Here is a 15,192-nt window from a genome sequence, read left to right on the forward strand (position 1 = left end):
CGGCGTGACCATTCCCCCTGGGGGGTGATTTCTCGCTTTCTGTCTCTATGTCTCTCTCTGTCTGTCTGGCGAGCACACGTGCCCTATAGCGAAAATCTCTCAAAAAAAAAAAAAACCCAGAGAATCAGCTCCTCATCACTGCAAGGGATATAGAATTTGGAACTTCAATCTAGACAGTTAACCAATCTGTAGAATAAAATTAATCTTTTGAGATATATAACAGTATTCACAAACTCTATGATGTATAACTTATAATATCCAGGGTAGAATTTAGAATTGATGTTCAGTGAAATAAAAACAAAATGTGACCCCTATTTCAGAAATAAAGTCATTCAAATAATACAGGGATTTCAAGGAGCAGTCATGAAAGTTAAACTACACAAAAATAAATGTATGGACTTAAAGGAGATATACAAATATTACAAATGAGGACTGTTGGCAGTAAAATAAATTTTATAAAAAGGGCACTCAGAAACTTTCCAGAAGGTGTGTTGAGAATTAGAGGAGTAATGGCTGCCTGAGCTATCAAAAGCTAAGTGTTCCTGGGACCAGGAGTTGGCGTAATGGCTATGTTGCTGGACTCCCATGTCGTCAACCACAGTTCTAGTCCCAGACCCATTGGCTTAAACTCACACTGGGCGCGTGTGCATGCGTGCCCAAGATCCCAAGAGGAGAATGGAGGAGAAGGGACTACGGTGTGGCTATCTCCCCTGGGGGTGATTCTTGCTTTCTATCTCTCTGTCTCTGTCTTTCTGGTGAGCACACGTGCCCTATAGCAAAAACCTCTCAACAAGAAAAAAAGCTAAGTGCTCTTATGCTACCTTCAGTCCACTCGCTGGCAGTAGGAAGGGGTAAAAGAAATCACTTCCTATGATGTATTAGGGGTCAAACATAATGCCACCCAGGAAGAATAGAAAAGGCTTATTGGAAGCTTGTTATGGGGGATGCTTTCTCCTTTCCTCCTCTCTGTCTCTAGTGAGTGAGCATTCCCATAAGGAGAAAAAAAATGACATAAAACAAAGACATCTGGGAATTTAAAAGAAATTAAGATAACTCATCACCAGGAAATCATATTAAAGAAAGCAATTTCTCTAGTCCTAAAAAAAATAAAACCAGAGACTAATATGAATGTACAAAAAGATTCAAGGAACGCCAAAGTAGCAATATGTCTATGAAAGCATACTATAGGGCCATATCTCATGACTAAAACCAATCCAACAACATTTTAAAAGTATTATACATTACAACCAGGTAGGATTTATTCCTGGAATACAAGGGTAATTCAATATGTATAAAAGAACAAATGTAATAGATCACATTAAGAGAAGAAATGACAAAAATCATATAAGCATATTAGTTGATGCATAAAAAGCATTTGATAAAATATAATAGTCATTTATGGCTAAGAGTCAATAAAATAGGCATAGAAAATACATTTCATAACCAAATAAAGGCCATATGTGACATTCCTGCAGCTAACATAATATTGAATGGGAAGAAGTGGAAAAGTTCATAATATTAAATGGAAAAAAGTGGAAACATTTTCAACTTCAAACTAGAACAAGACAGAAATGTGCACTTTCTTCTTTCCCATTCAACATAGATACTGGAAGTACTAACCAATACAGTCAGATGAAAGAACAAAATAAAACACATATAAATTGAAGAAAAAATTAACTTGTCCCTACTTGTGGCTGACTTGATTATATAATGGTTCATCAGAAAAGCCATGATGCATTTTTCTATGTTTGTTTGTTTTTTTTTTATTACAACCCAATATATAGGAAACCCTAAAGAATCCACCAAATAACTCTTAGATGAAATAAACAAATGCAGAAAAGTTGCAGGATACAAATGCAGCATTTAAAAATCTGCAGTAGGCTATACCCATAGCACAGGGCTTAAATATTATGTACCGGGAGCCAGATCCCACATAATCACCTGTGGTTTGAGTCCAAGGCCCTGTGGGCTTGGGAAACACATTGAGTGTGTGTATGTGTGCATGTGTCCAAAATCCTGATGGGAAGGCGAATTGGAGGAAAGGGGTTGTGGCATCCTCTGAGCACCCTGGCTATGTCAGTTTAGTATTGAGGATAGTTCCCAGGTAGGTTTATAGCCCAAAATGGCATTTTATGCTTCATTTTTAGGGTGTTTTCTCTCCCTTCTTGAATCTCCATCACTCTATCACTCTCTCTAGCAAGTACATAATTCCATGGGTAATTAAAAATATCTGTAGCATTTTTCTACAACATGAATAAATGAGAAAAAAATGAAGGCAATCCCATTCACAGTAACCACAAAAACTACTTGGAAGAAATCTCACCAAGAAAGTGAAAGACCTCTATGAAAAAAATTATAAAAGCTGAACAAGTTACTTGAAAAATATGCCAAAACCAGGAAGGCAGTCCTTTCCATAAATGTGAAGAATCAATATAGGTGCTATACCTATACTACACCACAGTGATCTACAAATTCATTCCAATTCTTACCAAAAACCCAGCAATATTCAACACAGAAATAATTATAAAATTTATGCAGAATCACAAAAGACCCATACAATCAGACCAATTGTGTACAAAAGGAATAGAGTTAGAGGCATCTTACTTCCTGACTCCTAAATTTATTGTAAATCCTTAATCACTAAAACAGCATGGTACTGGCACAAACACAGACATATGACAGTTCAATTGAATAAAATAAACAAGAAAAAACTTAACATACAGCCAACCGATTTTTGACAAAGGCCACAGATCAAGCCTGTGGAAAAAAAAAGTTTTCTATTGTTCTGGGAGAACTCAATATCCACCAACATTCAAGTAAAACTAGTTCATCTCTTACCACTTACTTTTAACTCACAGTGGATTAAAGAATTTAATATGATGGACAACTATATAAACCTATTAAGGAAAATATACAAGAACAACATGTTGGAGTGGGCAAAGACTACTTAAGTAAGACCCATGAGGCATGGAGAAAATCACCAAAAATACAGAAACTTGATTACATAATATAAAATATTTCTGAACAGCAAAGAAAAGAAAAAGCAGAATAGACAATGACACTGTAATATAAAAACCATAATCCAGCAGTAGTGGCTAAATTATGGATTCCCACATCACTGACCATTGTTCAAGTCCTGGACCAGGTGGCTCAAAAATGACAACAAATAAATAGATAAATAAAAATGAATATTTAAATAATACTTTATTTCACAAAGGTGTACAATGATTACTTGTAAACCAGAAAGGATTCCAAAATGAAAGTATGTGTATAATTATTATTTATCTTTATAAGTATACATATTTACTGATTATAATTGTATGCATGTTCTTACATGCAACTGGCAGCACAGTAGGTTTATTTACACCAGCATTACCACAAACGTCTGAGTAATGTATTACTTTATAAGGTTATGACAACTACAACCACGCTAGATTACAGAGATTTTGGGGCTTCATTATAAACTCCTAAGACCACGTTAATACATACGGTACATCACTGAAATGCTGCTATGCAGTGCATTATTATATTGGTCAGGAAATACAACTTTGGGCAGTCTGTGGCATAAGCAGCACATACACTCTAGGTGAGAGAAATATATGGAGAGTTCTTTAGGAACCTGTAGTAAATTCCTGCCACACATTCCAGGTTTATATGCTTCAAGTGGGTATTTCTAAGAGCTGTCTGTGGCCATGTTATATTAGCAACTCTAGAAAAAGCTACTGACTGGTTTGTGTTTTAACAATCAGTAACAGTAATCACTGTAGAACACTGGGTGTGCATTTCCAGGTTAGTTGTAAAACACTGTCTACCATGTCATCTATGTGACCAATAATGACTATCTCATGATTCATATCCCTTGAGAATTTAGCATGCTCTCCCCTTAGAGTCAATTCAAACGATGTAATAAATGTGTTTTTCCCACGGTATAAGAAAAGCTAGAGACCAATTTGTACTCATCTCACAGGGCTCTAAAGACCTTATAACCTGCCTATTTCACCCTGTCAATTTTATCTTGCCTTTTTATGCATTTCTCATGCTGAATTTTATTTCATTTTACTCTTCCATTTTAATGTACAAACCCTTATAAAATTCCTAAATTCAATGTAAAACACTTAGGGAAATCAGTAAACAACTTACCAAAAATGAATTCATTTTCTTAATCCTGGACAAATACAGAGGTTTCTAAAATTACAGCTGAAAGAGAAAGTGAATGAAGTAGGTCAGAGAAATGATGTTGCTTATTCCAAGATTCCCCTGTGGGAAAACAGTCACTTACACATGAGAATGGGCTAAGAAGACATTATTGAATGAGCAATCACAAATTTATTCACTGACAGAAATGAAAGACTTAGTAAAATGTTAAAATAACTTAGTAAAAATGTTACTAAGGGGGCCAGCAGATGATGAAATGGTTAGTTTGCTGAACTCTTGTGTTGTCGACCGAGGTTCAAGTCTCAAACCCAGTGGCTTAAACTCACAATGGGAACCTGTTTGTGCATAACCAAAATCAAAAAAGGAGAATGAAGAAAGAATCAAGGCATGGCAATTTGTCCTAGGGACTAATTTCACATTTTCTGTCTCTCTGTCTCTCTCTTCCCAGTGAGCACACGTACTTTACAATAAAAATTCTAAGGAAAATCAAAACAAACAGGAACACTGGAGACCAGCAGATGACATAATGTCTACTTTACTGGACTCCCATGTAATCAACCATGGTTCAAGTCCCTGATTTGGTGTCATAAAACTTATGCCAAGCACATATGTGTGCATGGCCACAGGTATGCTTTGGACCCTCCTATCCACAAACCCTTTGCCAAAAGCCCCCATGGTACAGGAGCCACTGGCAGCATAACAGTACACAAGAGTGAGCAAAAGTATCACATGTCTCAGACTTCTTGCTGCTGCCTTTTGCTGGTGCATGTGTGCTTTGGGATTTTCCTCCCACCACCCCCAGCACTGGAGCCCTTCCACCATAAGCTAACCCCTGAACAGGAACCAGCAGTAAGGAGAGAGAGAGTAAACAGGAGCACATCTTGCTGCTGACTTTGATGGCACAGGTATGCTCTGAACTTCCCCCATCCCCCTACACTCCTCCACAGTATGCCCCATACTGCAGGAGGCAGCAGAAGTGAAAGTGAGCTCAGAAGTGCATATTCCATAGTTCTTTCTATTGACCTTTGGCTGCAGAGGTGCTCTTTGGACCCCCATGCCCCTGCTCCCCTTTGCCTTTAGTTCCCATAGTGCAGAAGCCAGTGTTAGAGAGAGAGAAAGCAGGACTGAGTATCTCAGACTTCTTGCTGCTGCCTGTGGCACAGACTCATGTGCTTTGAACCCTCCCTGCTGGATTCCTCCTCCATAAGCCCCCATCCTGCAGGAACCATCAGTAGCAAGATAGTGAGCTCAGAAGGAATGCTCATCCCAGTTTCTTGCAGTTGCTTTTGCCTTAACAGGTGTTCTCTGGACTCCTATTCCCTGCTCCCCTCTGCCTTAAGCCCCCACAGTTCAGGAACCAGCTGGAGAGAGAAAGAAGTACAAAGCATCTCAGATTTCTTGCTATTGCCTTTTACAAATGCAGATATGCTTTGGAACCTCCCCCACCACCCTGTCTTTACCATGAGCCTCATGTTGCAGGAGCCTGAGGCAACAAGAGAATGAGCACAGTAATACCATGCATATTAAACTTCTTGCTCCTGCCTTTTTCCCACACAGGTGCACTTTGGACCCTGCCCCACCTTGAGACTTTCCACCATAAACACTCAGTGCAGAAGCCAGTAGCCGGGAGAGCTAGAGTGAATGCAAAAAGACCCCATATCTCACACTTCTTGCTGCCTTTTGCTTAGGCAGGTGTGGTATGAACCCTGTCCCTCTGCCCTTCACCACCTTAAGCCCCCAGGATGCAGGACTCAGCAGCAGCTAGAGTGACTAAGAATGAGCCTAGAAGGACCAGGCATCTCAGACTTCTTGTTGTTGTCTTTTGCCCATGTGCATGTTCTCTGAACTCTCCCCACACAGCGCTTCTTCACCATAAGGTGCCACTCCTTCACCTTAAGGTGCCACGAAGCAAAAACCAGGAGTAGAAAGACAGAGACAGAGTGAGCAGAGAACTGGGCATCTCAGACTTCTTCCTGCTTTGACTGTGGAAGTGTGCTTTAGATCCCTCCCACCCCGACACAGCCCTATGCCATAAGCTCCCATGGTGCAGGAGACAGTGGCAGTAAGAGATGGAGTGTGACATAAGAACGGAGCATCTCAGACTCCTTCGTGCTCCCTTTTTCCCTCACAAGTGTACGCTGGACATTCCCTGCACCCTTCCACCTGAAACCTCCACAGTCCAGGAGCCAGCAGCACTGAGAGACAGAGAGAAACCCCGTCTCAGACATCATACTGCTGCCTTCTGCCAGAATCAGTGTGCTTTGAAATGTCTGCTCCCCACTCCCAGCATTCCTCTGTAATAAACCCCCAGGTTGCAGTGGCCAGTGGCAGACAGGGATCACACCTGTGCATTCCCAGAACAACACATCTTACATTTCATACTGCTACCTTTTGCCCATGTAGGTGTGCTTTCGAGTGTCCCCACACCTCACCCCTCTGCATAAGCCCCATGGTGTAAAAGCCCATGGTAGTGAGACAGAATAGAGTGATCTCAGAGTCCTTGCTGTTGCTTTTTGTCCACACAGGTGTGCTTTGGACCCTCACACCACACATGTGCTCATCCTCTACAAGACTCCATGCTGGTCTGAGCCAGGGGCAACAGAGAGTGAGCACAGAAGGGTGGAGCTTCTTTCTTCTACCTTTTGCCCATGCCAGAGTGCTTTAGACTATCCACATACCATGCCCCTCTGCCTTAAGCTCCTAAAGTGCACGAGTCAGCATTGGCAAGAGAGAGAGACAGAGAGAGTGAGCGCAGGAGGATAATTATCTCAGACCTCTTGCTGCCCTTTCGCAAGTCTAGATGTGCTTTAAAATGCCCCCACCACTCTGCCCTACACCATAAGCCCCCATGGTAAAGGAGCCAGTGGCAGTGAGACAGTGAGAGTGAGCACTGACTTTCAGAATTTTTGTTGCTGCCTTTTGCCTGTAGAGATTCACTTTGGAACCTTCCTCTCCAACACCTCTGCCCTAGCCACCATGTAGGTGTGCTCTTAGTGATAGCAAGAGAAAGTGAATGCAGAAGTACTTTGCATCTCAGACTTCTTGCTGTTGTCTTTTGCCTGCACGGTTATGATTTATAACACCCTCCTGTCCACACTTCTTTAAGTCCCCACCTTGCAGGAGTCAGGAACAGCAAGTCAGATAGAGAGCATGAGTGCAGAAGGACCTCAAGTCTCAGTGTTCTTGATGCTGCCTTCTGCCTGCATAAGTGTGCTTTTGACCTTTGCCATTGCCCAGTCCCCTCTGCCATAGCTGACACATTGTTAGAGTCAGGGGTAGTAAGAAAGAGTGAACACTGAAAAACAGTGCATCTCAGAGTTCTTGCCTTTGCCTTTTGCCTGAGCAGGAGTGCTTTGGACACTCTACCCAATGCACTTCTACAGTAAGCACTCATGGTGCAGGAGCTAGGAACTAGTAGCAGAGAGAGAGAGAGAGAGAGTGAGCGAGCAAGAGAAAGACTAAGTGAGCCTATTACCTACACATCTCAGACTTCTTGCTGCTGCCTTTGCCTGCACAGCTGTGGTTTTGACCCTTCCCCCACCTCACCCTGCAGGTTAAACTTCCATGGTTCAGGAGCCAGTGGCAATAAAAGACTGAGATTCAGCATAGATGGATCTCACATCTCAGACTTCTTGCTTCTGCCTTTAGCTCAAGCTGGTGTGCTTTCGACCCTCTGGCGTACTCCCCCTCTACCTTAACCTTCCATGGTTCAGGACTATGTGGCAGCAACAGAGAGACAGGGAGTGCAGAAGGACCAGGCCTCAGACTTCTTGCTTCTGCTTTTTGCATGTCTTAGTTTGTTTTTAGATTTTACTTAGCTGACTTGTACTTCCTTCTTTATTTGAATCAACCCCAAGTGCAACTAATTCTGAGAGATTGGGATAGAAACCAACATCTAAAGCTGGCTACATTTACCCTTTTTGGATTGATAGAAAAGGCCATCTCCCTAAAACTCACCTGAGAAGTAGAGCTAATCTTCCCCACTAACACTACAGGATCAATATGAAGAAAAAATATCCCTCCCTCAAGGAAACAGAAAAATTCCTCAATAAAAGAGCACAAAAGAAATCACAGAAATATCAGAAAAAGAATACAGAATGTTCAAAGTGACAAAACTGAATGAGATGAAAGAGAAAACAGTCAACTAACTCCAGATGAGGAAATCATTCCAAGACCTGAAAAAGAATTCCATAAAGAGATAAACACCATAAAAAAAGAATTAAACAGAACTCCACGAGATAAAGACTGTAACACAGAAAGTTAAAAAATACCTCCCTTGAAAGTATTAATAGCAGATTAGACCATGCAGAAGACAGAATCTCTGATCTGGAAGACAAAGCCATTGACTTAAACAAAACAACCAAAAAGAATGAAAAAAAATAACTGTTGGGGACAAAAACCAGCCCATGCCTGAGAATTAAGCCAGAAGGAGAGAATGCAGAAGGGAGTTGAAAGCAACGCCATTCCTAGACAGAAAGCCAAAGGCACTCCATGACCAACCAGATAGCTCCTGTCATGGGCTGAGTCTCAAGATTGTTTGGTGACATTCCACAGCCCAAATCCTGTCTAACTACTAAGTTAATGATAGCTATCAATCTTGTACCAGGAATACAGCCTACAAAGAAACTCATGTATATTTTTTTTGAGAGATTTTTGCTATATGGCACATGTGCTTGCCAGAAAGACAGAGAGAGACAGAGAGATAGAAAGCAAGAAATCATCCCCTGGGGGGATGGCCATGCCACAATCCCTTCTCCTCCACTCTCCACTCAGGATCTTGGGCATGCACGCACACGCACCCAGCATGAGTTTTAAGCCACCGGATCCAGGACATGAACCGCAGTCAACTACATGGGAGTCCAGCGACATAGCCATTACAGTAATTGCTGGCCCTTCATGTATATTGTGTAAGGTTCTCTATAGCTAAACTCACTACTTATTTTATTTAATTTAGAATAAATGGGTTCTGCTTTGGCACAGTTTTGCTTCTGCTCCAAGAGAGCTTTAGTCCCCTTTTAACTTTTCCTCATCTCTTGCCTCAATTCTTTGTGACAGTCTACCTTCGAAACCTGAGTTTCTCACAAATAAGCCCTCAAAATGATGATGACACACCAGAAATACTAGATACCATTAAACACCCAAATATCTGAATAACTGGTATTCCAGAAAGTGAAAGAATATCACTATAGCATCGAAAACCTATCCCATATAAAACTTGAAGGAAGCTTTCCAAATCTAGAGAAACATTCAGACATCAGACCCAACAAACACAAAAGACCCTAAATGGAATAAACCTAGAAGATTCTCACAATGGTACGGCACATCCAGAATGATCAAAATTGAAAACAATGTTCTTAAAATGGCAAGAGAGAAATGTATGGTTGTTTACAAATTGTTATCCTACTAGGCTAACATCAGGCCTCTCCACTGAAACAATGCAAATAAGGAAAGGACAGGAAGACACATTCAAAACACTGAAAGAAAGATGATTTCAGCCAATACTAAACCCTGTGAGATTATATTTCAAAAAGAACACAAAAATATCATTCCCAGATTAAAAAAAAAATAAAAACACTCTGAAAAAATATCAGCACTAGACCAGATGTTCACAAAATATTGAAGGGTGTACTATATCAGTAAAACTAAAAAGACATAAACAAATAAGAGAACAAAAACAAACTGGAAGATGGCTAACAAAATGGCAGTGATCAGTCAGTAAATATCAATAATTGTGTAGAATGTTAGTGGATTAAATGCTCTAATTAAAAGACACAGATTGGTTGAAGAGATTAAAAAAAAAAAAAAGAAGTCCTCTATATGCTGCCTACAATAAACACACATCATAAAGATACACATAGACTGAAAGTAGAGGGCTGGAAAAAGATATTCCATACAAATGGAAATTTATAAAAGGCTGGAGTCATGATACTGATATCAGACAAAATAGACGTTATGACAAAAAACCATAAGAAGAGTTAAAGAAGGAAACTAGAAGGACAGCAGGTGGCATGGCAGCTAAGGTACTGGATACCTACAAGGCTGACCATGATTTGAGTCCCAGATCTCGTGGCTTGCTTTTTCACTTCTCTCTCTCTTTCACACTCTCTAGTGAGCACAGGTGCCCTATACCAAATTAATAATAATAAATGAAATAAAATAATTCATTTTTTAAAAAGGCACTGTGTAGTATTAAAAGTATTATTCATCAAGAAAATATAGTGCTTATAAATATCAATGCACTCAACAGTGGAGCGCTCAAATATGTGAAAGAAAGCCTGCTAGATCCAAAGAAAGAGATGGACAGTAGTATGCTAATCAATGGGGATCTCAACATCCCACTGTCTCCTTTGAACAGATCATCTAGACAAAAAATAAGCAAAGAGATACAAAATCTAAACAATACCATAAATTGAATGGGTTTGACAGATATCTATAGAACTTTCCAACCAATAACCACAAAATACACATTTTTCAGACGAGAGGTTTTTGCTATAGGGCGTGTGTGCTCGCCAGACAGACAGAAAGAGGTAGAGAGACAGAAAGCAAGAAATCACCCCCAAGGGGGGATGGCCATGCTGCAACCCCTTCTCCACCATTCTCCTCTTGAGATCTTGGGCATGCACGCACATGTGTCCAGCCTGAGTTTTAAGCCACCGGGTATGGGACACGAACCGCAGTTGACTACATGGGAGTCCAGTGACATAGTCATTACGCTAACTGCTGATCCCAAAATACACATTTTTCAGACTCCCACATGGAACATTTTTGAAGATGGACCACATGATATAGGACACAAAACAATAAAAAGGTACAGAAATTGTATTCAGCAACTTCTCTGACCACAATGAAAACAAACTTGAGATTAACTTCAGAGAAAATCCTTGAAAATACACAAACATATAAAAACTAAATAACCTGCTACTTAATGATGTCACAACCACTGAAGAAATGAAGACTGAAAAAAAAATGTATTCAAACTAATGATAATGAAAACACGAGTTTCCATACCCTATGATAGCAGTCATAAGAAGTAATTTCATAGTAATTAGTGCTTACAAGAAAAAAAAAGGGGGCAAATAGGCAACTAATGACACACCTCAGAGAAGTGGAAAAACCACAAGAAAATCCAAAAAAAAAAAAAAATAACAAGAGAAAAGAAACAATAAAGATTGAAACAGAAATAAATAAAATAGGAAATTAACTATGCAGAAAATAAATGAAACTAACATTGGTTCATCAAGAAGATAAAAAATATTGACACACTGTTATTAAGATTAATCAAGAACAGAAAAAGGAGCCAGGTAAATCAAATTAACAGTGAAACAGGCAATATTAAAATAAGCATAACAGAAATACTGGGTTGTTGGAAAAGTCGTGACACATGTTTGCATACAAATACATGAAAAAATATGTCATGACTTTTCTGATGACTTAACACAAAAGATCATGAAAAACTATTATGAGCGCCTTTTGGCCGGAACTGCCATCTTCCAGTAATTAATCAAAATAATGAACACAAAGGGAAAGATGAGAGGCACCCTACATATGTTCTCTAGGCCTTTTAGAAAACATGAAGTGGTTCCTGTAACAACATATATGCTTATCTACAAGAAATGTGATATTGTAGACATCAAGGTAATGGGTACTGTTCAAAAACAATGCCCACAAATGTTACCGTGGCAAAACTGGAAGAGCCTACAATGTTACCCAGCATGTTGTTGGCATTGTTGTAAACAAACAATTTAAGGGCAAAATTCTTGCCAAGTGTATTAAGCACATTAAGCATTCTAAGAGCAGAGATAGCTTCCTAAAACATGTGAAGGAAAATGACCAGAAAAAGAAGTACCAGCTTGCTCTGCCCAGAGAAGCACACTTTGTGAAAAGCAATGGAAAAGAGCCTGAGCTACTGGACTCTATTCCCTATGAATTCATGGCATGATGGTTGTTAAAAATAAACAAATGAATGGTGTCTATAAAAAAATACTATGAGTGACTATACACCAATGAACAAGAAAACCTGGATGAAATGAACAAAACTTAAGTAAGTAAATAAATAAATAAAACTAATGGACACATTTCTGGACACATGCAATTTACCAAGACTGAATCAAGAAGACATGGAGGGACCAGCAGTTACGTAATGACTATGTTGCTGGACTCCCACGTAGTCGACCAAGGTTCGAGTCTCAGACCTGGTGGCTTAAACTCACGCCAGGTGTGTGTGTGCATGCGTGCCCAAGATCCCAAGAGGAGAATGGAGGAGAAGGGATTGCAGCGTGGACATGTGCCCTGGGGGGGTGATTTCCTGCTTTCTGTCTCTCTGTCTCTCTCTGTCTGTCTGGCGAGCGCACGTGCCCTATAGCAAAAACCTCTCCAAAGAGAAGAAGAAGACAGGGAAAGCCTAAAGAGACCAATAAGAAACAATGTGATAGAATCAGTAATAAATAGACTCCCAACAAACAATAGCCCAGTTCTCAATGACTTCACTTCTGAATTCTATGGAATTTTTAAAGAGCTAACTCAGTGTACTATTTCTAAAGACCCAAAAGGAATAAACTCTCCCAAACTCATTCTATGTAGCTCCCATCACCCTCATCCCTGAATAGACAAGTACATAACACAACAAAAAAACTACAAATCAACATGCCTGTTGAATATAGACACAAAAATTCTCAACAAGTTACCAGCAAACTGTATCCAATGACAAATTTAAAGACTATGTACCATGTCCAGGTAGGCTTTATTCCATGGATGCAAAGGTGGCTTAACATATGTAAAACAAAAATATGTAATACATTATATTAACAGAAAAAAAGATGATATATGATCACATCAACTGACACACAAAAAGTATCTGATAAAATATAACATCCCTTCATGATTAAGACTAATGAAAATCAGAATAGAAGAAATTCTTCTCAATACAATAAAAGCAATTTGTGAAAAACCCTTATAAGAGTTTTCTGAGTGGGCAGTAAATGAAAGCTTTTCCACTAAACACTGGAACAAGACAAGGCTGCCAACTTTCTCCTTTCTTCTTCAGTATAATGCTGCCAAGTCCTAGTCAATGCAGTCAGACAAGAGATATTCAAACAGGACAAGAAGTAAAATTATCTCTTTTTATAGATGACGTGATATATACATAGAAATCCAAAGGAATTCACAAAAATAATTCTGAAAGTAATAAATAAATACAGTAAAGTGGCAGGATAGAAAATCAACATACAACATTCTATAGAACATTTATGTACTAATTGTGACAAGACTGGGGTATCCTAGAACTGAAAAAAAACAAGCCCATTTATGATATCCACAAAAAGCATAATATATCTAGAAATAACACTAACCAAAGACCTTTACAAGAAAAATTATTGAAAAACTACAAGGAAAATTGAAAATGATACAAAATGTGGAACGACATCTCATGCCCTGGATTAGAAGGATTAATATAATCAAAAAATCTATTATACCAAAATTAATCTATATACTTAATGCAGTCTTGATCAAATTACCAGAGCTGTTCTTCACAGAATTAGAAAAAACAATCTTTTTTTTAATAATCATAAAATTTTACTGGAATCATCAAAAGCCCCACATTGTCAAAGCAATATCGCACAAAAAGAATGAAGAAGGATGCATCTCACTCTCTGACCCCAAAACATATTACAGAGCTGTGATAATCAAAATTGTGCGGTACTTGCACAATAACAGGCATGTAAACCAATGCAACAAAATTAATCCTGAAACATGCAGAATTGATTACTGACAAAGGACATAAGACAAGTCAATAGGGAAAAGAAAATCTCTTTAGTGAGTGGTGGAGGAAAAACTGGATATTCACCTGCAGAAAAATGCAACTGGACCCCTATGCCTCACCATTAACAAATTTCAACTCAAAATGGATCAAAGATCAAAACATAAAGCCTCAAACTATAAAACTACTGGTACAAAATGCAAGAGAACTTCTTGGAGACATCACAGTAGGCAAAGACTTCTTAAATAAGATTCCCAAAGTACAGGCAATAATCCTGAAAATAGACAAGCAGAATTATATCAGGTTAAAAAGCATCTATGTAGCAAAAGACACAATAATAAAAATAAAGAGACAGTCATCAGAATGGAGAACACATTTACAAACTAAGCCTCATATAAGGAACTGATAACCAGTATAGGGAATGTCAGCAGTTTACCACTCAAAAAAAAAGTAAAAAAAAAAAAGAAAAAAAATCGAATTAAAAGGTAGGCAAGTGAGCTGAACAAACAAACTCTCCAAGGAAGACACACAGTCAAAAAGCATATGAAAAACTGTTCAACATCTCTTATCATAAAAGACATGCAAGTCAAAACTACAATGAGATACTACCTAACGCCAGTCAGAACAGCTAAGAAAAATAAAATATGATTAGTGCTGGTGAGACTGCAGTGGAAAGGGAATTCTAAACTGATGGTGGAAAAGTAAATTAGTTCAGGCACTGTGCAGAACAATATGGAGGTTTCTCAAGAACCTACAATAAATCTACCATATCATTTGGCAATTCTATTCCTGGTTATCTGTCCCAAAGGACAGAAATACACAGAGTTGGAAAAACATTTGCACATCCACAGTTTTTGCAGCCTTATTTACAATTATAATTTTTCTTTTTCTTTTTTTTTTTTGGAGAGGTTTTTGCTATAGGGCACGTGCGCTCACAAGACAGAGAGAGACAGAGAGACAGAAAGTGAGAAATCACCCCCCAGGGGGGATGGTCATGCCACAATCCCTTCTCCTCCCTTCTCTCAGGATCTGGGGCATGCACGCACATGCTCCCAGTGTGAGTTTTAAGCCACCGGGTCCGGGATGCGAACCGCAGTTAACTACGTGGGAGTCCAGCAACATAGCCATTACGCTAACTGCTGGTTCCCTGGTCCCCAGCCTTATTTACAATTATTAAGACATGCATCAACCTAAATGTCGAAGAACAGATAAATGCATTGAAAAAGTGTGGCACATATACACATGAAATACTACTCAGCCATAAAAAAAAAAAATGAGACACT

General features: G+C 39.1%; 2 long non-coding RNA genes across 2 annotated transcripts in view; both read right to left on the reverse strand.

The window, feature by feature from the left end:
* LOC114004707 (uncharacterized) overlaps positions 1–4,171 on the reverse strand; it is a 26,094-nt gene extending 21,923 nt beyond the window's left edge. The window contains exon 1 of the long non-coding RNA XR_003546778.1: positions 4,141–4,171. This is a non-coding gene — a long non-coding RNA (uncharacterized LOC114004707). The remainder of the gene's footprint in view (positions 1–4,140) is intronic.
* Positions 4,172–4,215: 44 nt separating this feature from the next.
* The window catches only part of LOC106736391 (uncharacterized), a 20,054-nt gene continuing 9,077 nt past the window's right edge, over positions 4,216–15,192 (reverse strand). Inside the window, exon 4 of the long non-coding RNA XR_001371411.2 lies at positions 4,216–4,257. This is a non-coding gene — a long non-coding RNA (uncharacterized LOC106736391). The remainder of the gene's footprint in view (positions 4,258–15,192) is intronic.

The sequence above is a fragment of the Tupaia chinensis genome, unplaced genomic scaffold (genome assembly GCF_000334495.1).
Source record: "Tupaia chinensis unplaced genomic scaffold, TupChi_1.0 Scaffold139668_1, whole genome shotgun sequence".
NCBI lineage: Eukaryota > Metazoa > Chordata > Mammalia > Scandentia > Tupaiidae > Tupaia > Tupaia belangeri.